Source organism: Oenanthe melanoleuca, chromosome 13, assembly GCF_029582105.1.
Source record: "Oenanthe melanoleuca isolate GR-GAL-2019-014 chromosome 13, OMel1.0, whole genome shotgun sequence".
Classification (NCBI taxonomy): domain Eukaryota; kingdom Metazoa; phylum Chordata; class Aves; order Passeriformes; family Muscicapidae; genus Oenanthe; species Oenanthe melanoleuca.
Genome location: NC_079347.1, coordinates 11,656,097 through 11,666,258, shown reverse-complemented (window position 1 = coordinate 11,666,258; position 10,162 = coordinate 11,656,097).

Genomic DNA, 10,162 nt, shown 5'->3' with positions numbered 1-10,162 from the left:
TGGGGCTGTGTCACCACTGAAAGAGGTCCAGTGATGCTGGGGTTGTGTGACACCACATGTCCCAAAGATGAGGGATGGCAATTAAAATTTATACACACAGAGACTTGACAGGTCTGTGTCTTGTGAATAATTTTCTGTACCTTATATCAGATGCATTAATTTTCGGAAATAATATCAGTATCATTATACATGGATAGAAATTAGAATATCCAAAGAATTTTTCAGGGACCTGGTGATAGGAGTTTAACACAGCCTTTCCTGGGAGGCAGACAGACAGACACACAGCTGATTCAGTGGGGCACTGATTACATAACTTGGTGATTTTGTCTCTGAATTAAAAGAAAGAAAATCCATGTGTCAACTGAATACAGAATAGGGACTCAGCTCCTGTACTGACCTGCCATCAGTGGCATGTTCCACACACATGCTGCAGTGGTAGGAGCCATCTGCTTGGTAGGTTGTTCAAGGTATTTACAGAGCCCCTCATTTCTAAAATAAATGCGGTAAATCCTGAAATTGTCAAAAAATGAGAAAGGAGGCCAGAAGAACCAGGGATAGATACTTCTATGTGTTTGTTGCCTGGATTATGAAAGCATATTCAGACCTGTCATCCTTCAAGTAAGTCTGTAATTGCCCAACTTTCATGTCTCTGGTGGCATTCCAGCTCTTACAACAGCCTTTATTACTTAATGAGATGTAGGCTGTTTTTCACACTCTATAAACTATTTAGTGCTGTGAAAGGAAAAAGTGCTGCCAGCAGCTTATTTCCTTCATTGAAAAAATCCCAATCAAACAGGAACCAATTTCCCAGTGAAAATCTTTTTCTAGAACACAGCCCTGACCTGGATGGAGGTCTTTGGGGCTGGGAGGAGCTTCATGATGTCTGTGGTGCACAGAGAGGGGAGAGGCTGGCTCTGCCCAGCAGTTTTAGCACCTACTGAAACCCTGCCTCTAAAGGTCTCTTCCAAACTAAATGATTTTATGATGGCTCCAGGCCAGGCTGAGATTTTCTCACGCCTCGGAGTCCCTGCCTGGTGTTTCCCCACCACAAGGGAAGGCAAGATCACAGTCCACATCTCAGTTTCTCTTTTTCTGAGACAGAGGAGTAGGTGACGTCTTTTCAGGCATTAAGATATATCTCTTTGGTTTATCTGAAGTTCTGTCATAGAGGCTGTCACAGTAGAGAGTCTTCTCCTAGGTGTGGCATCCATGTCAAGCAAGAAGGCCCCTGCCTGCCTTGTGCTTGGGAAGAAAAGAGTAAAGTGTAGAGCCAGAAAAATTATGAGATCCAAGGAGACAAGTAGGAAGGAGTTCAAGTGCTAAACTGAATGCAAACTGCACAAGACCAGCTTGCTCTCTCTAAAGCCATCTTCTCCTATGTATGCTCCTTCAGTAATGCACAGACTGATCACTTCCAGCTTAGATAAGCAGGATGTAGAGTATCCTTCCAGAGACAGGCTCCAAAAGGAATAAAGCCATGAAGTGATGGGAAATTAAAATAGTCACACTGATTTTCAAGGCAGTTTTCCTGAACTGTAGATCCTGTGACAGCTCCAGAATCAGACACAAGTAGAATAACCAGTTAGGAGCCACCCATGCAGCAGAAGTGTATTTTTAAAGGGATTTTAGAGGTCCCATGTGCCATTTCACTGTAAGATATAAAGTGCTGGATACATCAAGAAATCCTTGCTTAGTAAGGGTGAAATTCTAAAGCTACTGGGCTGTACAACACCCAGTCTCTGAAGAAAATACAAAGGTCTTCTTTGAGTGATGGAGAAAGCAAAGGATAACCTTGAGTCACAAGGAGAAAGACTTGGAGAAACCAGAACCTTTCAAGGGGGAAAAACGACATTGAGACTGCCCTGCCACCAACACCTGCTGCACCAGCTGGCACTGCATGGGCCCACCTGCAGGCACCAGGACTTAGCTGATCTTCCTGGACTGCCCTCTTCTCCAGTGTTTCAAAACATTCTAGCACTGATGTAGCCTGCTTCACACACAGTATAGAAACACATGGTATAGAAATCCTGCCAATTCTCATGGATAAGGGCCAGCTTTTTCACACTTATGCAATCAGGTGGGAACCAATATCTGTCCCTGCTAATTATTGCTTGATTATCCATCAAGCAGCCTGCAGGTGGATTTTCAACGCTTCCAGCATGAAAAGTGAGCTGCAAGGTGGAGCTGGCTGGGGAAGAGCTCTGCCACAGCCATGGAGTGAATGCCTTGTGCTGTCTGTCTGTCCTGCACGCTCAGCCTCCCTCTGCATGCTGTGCTGAGCAGGAAATCCAGCCACAGGGTCATCACACAGTGGGACAAGCATTGAAGGGTGAGTGGACTTCTGATATGAGAGCACTCAATGTTTCTCTTTCCTGGTATGAAAGCTGTCAGGCCACAATAGAAGACACTAGAAGAAGACACTAGGAAAAAAATCTTTAAAATACAAGAGAACTGGTGATCTCTATGGTCAATTCTTGCTGTCTTCTGCCTGCTTTTAGAGATGGTTGCTTGTGGGAAGCATTTTCAATATGCATGACACACAGCATGGCTGCCCTGTTTGCTGTCAGGGCTTTTTGCTTTTAGATGTTTCAGCTCTTGCTAAATATCATTGCAATATGGAAAGCTTGGCTCAACCCAGGCTGGCTCTGGGGACTTTACTGTTGTGTGAAACAAGGAGGACTTGCAGCTCTGAAGGTCCCTCTCATGTGCTCTCCCCTCTCAGAGCTCCTGAGTGCCACTAGTGTTTGTTAATAAGCTTAAATAGTTTCAAATTAATTAAAACCCCCTGAAAATAATGAGAGCTCCATTACCTACAGAAGGTAATGTGAGTCCTGAGGACATCCTGTGGTCCCTCTGCTAGGGCAGGGCACAGCATGTGGCTCCCAGGGGGTGCACTTCCCTCTTGGACTGGATTGAATCCAAAATGTCCATTAGGAATTGATGCCTTTCTGTTATAAGCAATCTTGCTATTACTATGCTATGGTTTACCCTTTCACAAAGGTAGAATGCCCCTATTTTCCTTGATTTCTGCTTTAGTATGTCATCTTTATCTAAGAGAAAGGGAAAAAAATACTCCAAGCCACCTTATCTCTGGAAAATGAAACTATGAACAGCATCTCTTCATTTGTGGTCTCTGCATCTCTTCTATCTTGATCAGTGCACGCAGCAAACGTAAAACAAACTGCTTTGTTTTTCCTCTGCAGGGAATTGGTTTTTTTCTACATTAGAAAACCCAAACTGTGTAAAGATTCTTAGAAATTCTACAGTGGGATAAAATATTCTCTCATGAGAACTCATAAACTCTGGAGATTTACGCTAACCAGGTTAAAATATCAATCTGGAAATTTGATGTTTTGTGCAGCATTTTTGATCAATTAACCTAGCATCAAAGAAAAGGCATTGTAAGAAAATATATATCTCAAAGTATTTACACATAAACCAAAAATGTGCAGGGCATTAGAGTTTCCAAAGGAGACAGAACTTTAATATTGGTGATATTTATTCCATTTTTTTGAGCAATGGATGAAAAACTTTTATTTCCTCTCTGCATTTTGGTCTGTGTTGCTGAAAGAGAGAAGAAAGAAGAGTGGATGATCAGCTACCTAGACACGAAAATTAACCAGCAAATGACAACCAATTTGTGAAAATATGTTGCTATAGCTTGTCATCATTATGAATATTTTTAAAATATCAAAGCTAAATGTTTGAAGATTCTATTAAAAAGTTAGTCTTTTTGCTTTGATGGCACCAGATATTAATTTCTACAGCCTTGAATCAGCCTATAAATGCCAGAAAAGAACCTAAACTCTCTAAAGAGAAGCTGCAACTGGTGCCACTCGCTCCTGTGCCTCATCCACCTCGGCTCTAGCCAATACATGGAAAGAACTTTCACTGCAGTTTGACTTCTGCTGATTTCTCTTTCACAGTAGATTGAATGCAGCTTCTCTGAGGACTCATTTAGCCTGGAGCAACAACAGTTTGAGACACATCTCACTAAGCAATCAAACAGAAATGCAAAGATGTAGAGATAGTGCTGGCACTGCTGGCAGAGAGTGACCTTGGGGTGTGGGAGCAGGTTGGATGCAGCTCTGGAAGCTCTGCCATTCTGATTTCCACTTGGGAACAAAAATACAGACCTTGCCTTTTGGGCTATAGGCATGGGAAGAACTTATCTGGTCTGCTCACTGCCCAATGTCCATAATTGCATCTTGTGTCTGGAAAGGTGCTAATTATGTATCTTGCATACAATTTATACCAATATTGCTTCATAGAGCATGGCAGCTACACTGAGATACCATTCCTTAGGTAATGAGGCTCTAGAGACCCTGCTAAGTCCATCAGATTTTGTAAAATCCTTGCAAAGACAGCATAGCAGTTGCTGGGAAAAATGGGATTTCTAATGAACATATTTGCCTTAAAAACAGACACAGCAGAACTTCCTGGTTGTCACAAGGAGCCCCTTGCCCTTCTCTTCCATGACTTTTTACCATCTTCTTTGCACAACCTTGGCTAAATCAAATATGTTTTTGAGCTCTTTCCTTTAAAGAATGTAAAATAATTTTTTCAACCACCTGAGAAGCTAAGTGTCTCACAAATGTTGCACACAATTAATTTCCTTCAGGGATTCATGCTTTACTCTAAGTGGGGCTTTACTGGCTGTACAAACAGAGACCACATGACCACTGCTTTGCTTGGGCAAAGAGCAGTTTCCTCACAGGTGATGTACCTGTAACAGAAGTCTCTTTATTGCTTTTTAGGGAATCACTGGCTCTCAATCACAAATCAATGATTTTATTCAATCTCTGACTGCCCTGAAAGATGCCACTGCCCATCTCAAGGATGCCAGCCATCCCCAGGGTATATTTACACACCTGTTGATCACTACACAGCCTGCTGCCAGCTTCAGCTTGCCAAGGGAGGGTCTCTGGCTTTTGCTAGGTGTTTCCTGGGGCCTGTGTGCAAGCTGGACCTGCCCAATGGGCTCTGTACACCTTCCACACTGAATCACCTAAGAACAAATTTCAGTGCAAAGGCAGGAAACTTCCAGCCCAGCCCAGAGGAATGCTGGTGTGCAGGCAGGGAGGCAGGGGCAGGAGCAGCAGCTCAGAGCCACACTCAGCCAGGTGAACCCGTTTGCTGGTTGGCAAATGCCAGAGAAAAACCAGCTAATTGCAGCTCAGTGTTTTCTCTTTCCAGGACAGCTTCCAGAGGGATCACACTCACCCTTCAGCCAGACTGACCTGAAGAAGTCTCAAGCTTTTGGAGGAGACCTTTAAGGCATAATGGGACTTAAGGCAAAGAGAAGGGATGTTTAGAAGTCAAACCTGGGGATTTAAAAGAAATCTGAAGGGCTATTACTTGCTCTGCCAAGGTGTACAACTTGCAAAAGGAAAATTTCCATGGCCAGGGAGTGCTCTCACCAACACTCAGCTGTATTTGGAGAGGCCACCTGAGAGAATTTCCAAGTCAATACCATTTGGGCTCACTAGGACTACTTTTGCATCCAGTCCTTTCACTCAGAAGGCAATGGGTGGGATGCAAGCCTGTTTGCACCCTGAGGGCCCCACGCTCAGCTGCACACTGGTGCCTGTGCACTCAGCAGAGGGGAGATCATGGCCAAGGACTGTGGGATTGCTCCCTGGATGCAGCAGCTGTCATTCCGTGTGACAGGCACTGCTCCATCACTCCATCCATCTGTCTGTCTGCTCCAGACCCCTGCAGTGTCACCAGCTGGCTTTGAGCAAGGTCCTGCTCTGAACCTGGGGGAAGCCACACATCAGTTTGCTTTCTCAGGAACTTTGGCAACGCTGAAGCATTATTGTCTTTTTGCTTTCACGTAACTACAATTTACATAAGTACAGCAGGCAAACCCACATCTGGGAAAAAAAAAAAAAATAAAAAAAGATTTTGTAGATTTTTTTAACCATTGTTTCCTGCTGGGGTGTGATATCATAATATTCGAATTAATCACTTCTGAGGAGCATCTGTGAATTTCCGCAGCACTAAAGTCACTGAAGTAGGTGACTCAATTCCACGTTTGATTTGTTTAAAATGCTGTCCAAACCATGGGAAAAATAGTGGGCACCTGGTATCAGTTTTATAATTGGGTTTTTCCATATTAGAATGGGAATTTTGTGAAGACCCAATTAAAAGGAGTGCCCTCCTGTTCTTCTGTCACCCATCAGACTGAGCTGACATGAATGCCAGCATGCTGCCATACATCCTCTTCTCTTGTCTGCTGCTCTCTGTGCACACAGAGTCCTGTGCTGTCCGGGAAATTATCGTCCATACACAGCGCCTGCTTGTAAGTGGCTGTTCAGCACCTTCATTCTGAAAAATGCAGGGGATGATAATAAATACTGACTTCTCACTTGCTCTTCTTCCAGGGCAGTAGTTCTGTGAGCTGCCCATGTAGGCAGACAGCTATCAGTGTGAGTACTTTTGAGAATATAAGGAGACTAAAAAATCTGTACTTGTACATTGAATGCTGGATGTTAACACTCACTCTTTCTGTTTTCAGTCATGTTCGTGTCTCCCCATTCCTGAGGTGAGTATATCTCTTTTTAAACTCTTGTAGATGTTAAAGAAGTTTGGTATTAACTGAGTTTAATTTTTCACTTTGCTCCTTATGTAACCTTTGCTTTCCATTACAAGGAAGATTTTAATATACCAATAGCAGCAAAACTGAGTTTGATGAATAGTGGTGGGGAGGGAAACAGAAGCCTTCCCACTACAGAGCAGTCAGATTCAGGCAAGCCCAGATTCAGGAAAAAGTCCTCTGTAGGCTTGACCTGCATATCAAGAGATACAGCCTCTTGCTTTGAAAATCTCTGCAAGGCTTTGTTTTATGGCTGGGTGCCTAAAGAGAACCTGGGCTAGAGATGTCAGGCCTCAGACTTAGCTCTAGGTGTATCCAGCACTATTTTATTGTTCTAAGCCTCCTCAGATGTGGTGAAGCCCCAGCATTAGCTGAAGCTATGCCTCAAAGAAGTAAATTTACAGTCTGAGGTTTTCTGAGAGATGGGACAGTCATTTCTTATGACTTACATGAAAATTCAGTGTTTTACCACAAAGGTCTTTTACCAGTTTTCAATACACTGCAAAAAAAGTTGCATTTGACTGTGACATGCTGCCACATTCAGGAATACAAACTTCTGCTTTCTGTGGATAAACACAAAATGCATTCTAGGTTTTTCTAATGCCTTCTTTGTTGAACAGCGTGGCCATGAACTGGCATGCTTTGTGGATGGAACCAAACACCTGATGGAAAACAATGAATCTTCCAAACCAATAATTGAAAGGCTTTACAAGACCTTCCAGTCTCTATTGGATAGAGAACTCTGTAAAGTAAGAGTTTCTTACTTTTCTACAGATCTTTTCTTGTCTTTTACAAATGAAAGGATTTTTTAAATATAATTTAAGCATTTGTAGATAAGTGTTTCATCAATTTCAGATGTGTTTTTATTACTCATTGTGCAGGAGCCAGATAAAACTGTAACATGTGAGGCAGTGAAAAGCTTTTTAGTTGGCAGAGGAAGAAGTGGGATGGGCTCTGCCCCACTGTGTCCTTTCTCTTCTCCAAACCCTCTGAATACAGATCTCTGGGAGAGCAGATTTATTTAAATTGCTTTTCTATTCTCCTTTCTCAAAATGTGTTTTGGCATTAAATAATAATAACCTACCACTGGGGAATGGATGTGCAGGAGTTGCATGGCTGGGGCCAGCTGGGCAAAATCTTCACTGATTCTTGGCTGTGAAATACAGCTGTGACCTCCAGCATCTTGCAGCTTGTGGTGGTGCTCAGGAAGGCTCTTGGGTCCTCCCTCAGTGAAACATCCTTTATTTACACATGTAGCAAAGCTCTTGTGTGATTCAATGAGACACACAAGATGCTGACAGTGCAGTGTCTCCAGCTCCTCTAAGCTGCCTTCAAACCTGCAAGGAGGAATAGTTAGGGTGGCCTTGGGACACTGACACTGGCCCTTGTCCCAGTCCTACCAAGCTCCTCATGGTATCTGCACTTCTGGGTTGAAACAGCCTAGTTTAAATTCAAATTTAAATTCAGCTATAACTGAATGGATATAATTATATGACAATCCACCTGCCACCTTCCTAGTCACCATGAAAAGCCACTCTTACTGCTAATGGAACAATTCTCTAGGAAATGATTTTGTAATCCTTGTGTAGCTCCAAACAATGTATATTTTCACTGGTTCGTCTAAATTCTTTATTTTGTTTCAAAATCTTTGCTAACCCAATCTTTGTTCTTTGTTTCACAGAGACTGGCACATGGCAATCAATGCAAGTATGAGACCAAGGGAAATGTGACAGAATTTCTGGAAAAAGTCCTGAAAACCTATCAAGAAATTGTTAAATTCCAATCTTAATGTTTGTTGGGTTTTTTTAATATTTTTAAAAATCCAAAGTCTTTGAACAGAACAGAAGAGTTATTTATTGTATTTATTGTCCTCCTGGAATATAGAAGATAGAAATAACCATTATTAAACCAATAAAATTATAATTTACCTGAGCACAAAATGTATTTGAGTCTTCATTTTATGTTCTGTACTTGGTGAAAGGTTTGAACATCCTGTTATCATACCAGCAGGTGTCAAAATGCTTCTGCAAAGCTCCAGTCTAACAATTTCACCAATATGAGTTGCTCCAGCAAAATTCACACTTTGTCCACTGTACAGCACAAGAAATATTTCTGGGCTTGAGATGGAAACAAAAAATCTGTCTTTTCTTTCTGCATCACTTATTTTTTGACACAGCATGAACAAGTCACTTCACTTCTTCCTTGCAAGGCTGCAGGTTTTCCTGCCATAGCCACTTTTTTTCTTCTAAATATTCAGTAGTAGACAACTCACCAACATCTTAACTTACAAAAACAAACCAAATCCAGCATTAATTACAAGCTCTTAATGGGGTTGTGCATTTGGAATGTGTTGTGGACAACTGTTTCTTTCTCAGTATTTAATGCTGGTTTTTTTCTACATTGCCATGAGCTCAGAAATGCTTCTCTATCACTTCTCTACTCAGCTCAACAGAAGAGTAAAAAATGGAGCTTTGTTGGAAAAAGAAACCAATCAATGTGTAAGAGTAGATGCTTATCTCAGCCACTTATGCCAACCTTACCAACACCTTACTTACATCTCTTCAAAGTAGGGAAAATCCCAAATCCCAGATTTCATCTCTGTTGTGGCTCAGAGAGGAACAAAAGCAACATATCAGGGCCTTTGAAATACCTTAAAATATCTCCAAGGACTCATATCTTCACCACCTCCAATTTCGTGGTGTGGATTTTTCCACCAGAACCTCCAGAAAGAGACACAAAGCTTATAATTTCCTTTCCTTATTTCATTGATGGAATTGACATAAAGAAATAACAAATACTAAAATAGAAAAGACTATTCTCTGTTAACACCTACAAAGATGAAATCAAGAAATAAAACAGTTTGTTCATCTTTCTCACATTTTCATATCTTCCTACATTTTCTCTACCATTCAGCTCAGACAGCTTTTCCCTAAATAACCACTTGGTTTCTTGCATTCTAGTGCAAAGAAAAATCATCCACATCTCTGATGAATCAGCACAATGCTTATCTATGCTCCTGGTCCTTAGCAGAAGAAAAAGGTTCCTTAACATCCATATTGAATCCATCATGCTAGATCTCAAAATTCTAAGTATCATGCCCACAGAACTGATATTCAGTCTTGTTAATATTTTCCAAGTGCAAATCCAAGCTATTCCAGTCTTCTTGTGATGTTTTGCTTTGTGTGTGAAGCTCACCAGCACTGTCTAGACACACAATGTAGCAAGAGGGAAATCTGAAAGAAGCTGATTAATTTTTATAGATGAGCAAAAGACTTCCCAAGTCATAGGACTGCAGACAGCAAGGAAAAATAAAATTATTTGTCTAATACTTATTTATTCCCAAATAAATACTTATAAATACTTGCATTACTACAAATACAACTTATATTATTACAAATAAATACTTATTTATTCTAATATTTATTCCCAAAATTACCTCATTAAATTTATGAAATACAGGAAGGGTGAAATCCTGACACAAGAATAAATTCAGCTTTGTCTAGCATAAGGCTGGCAAGAGTGGAATATAGTCAGTCAACTTCCAGTCAAAAGACAGTAATAGGA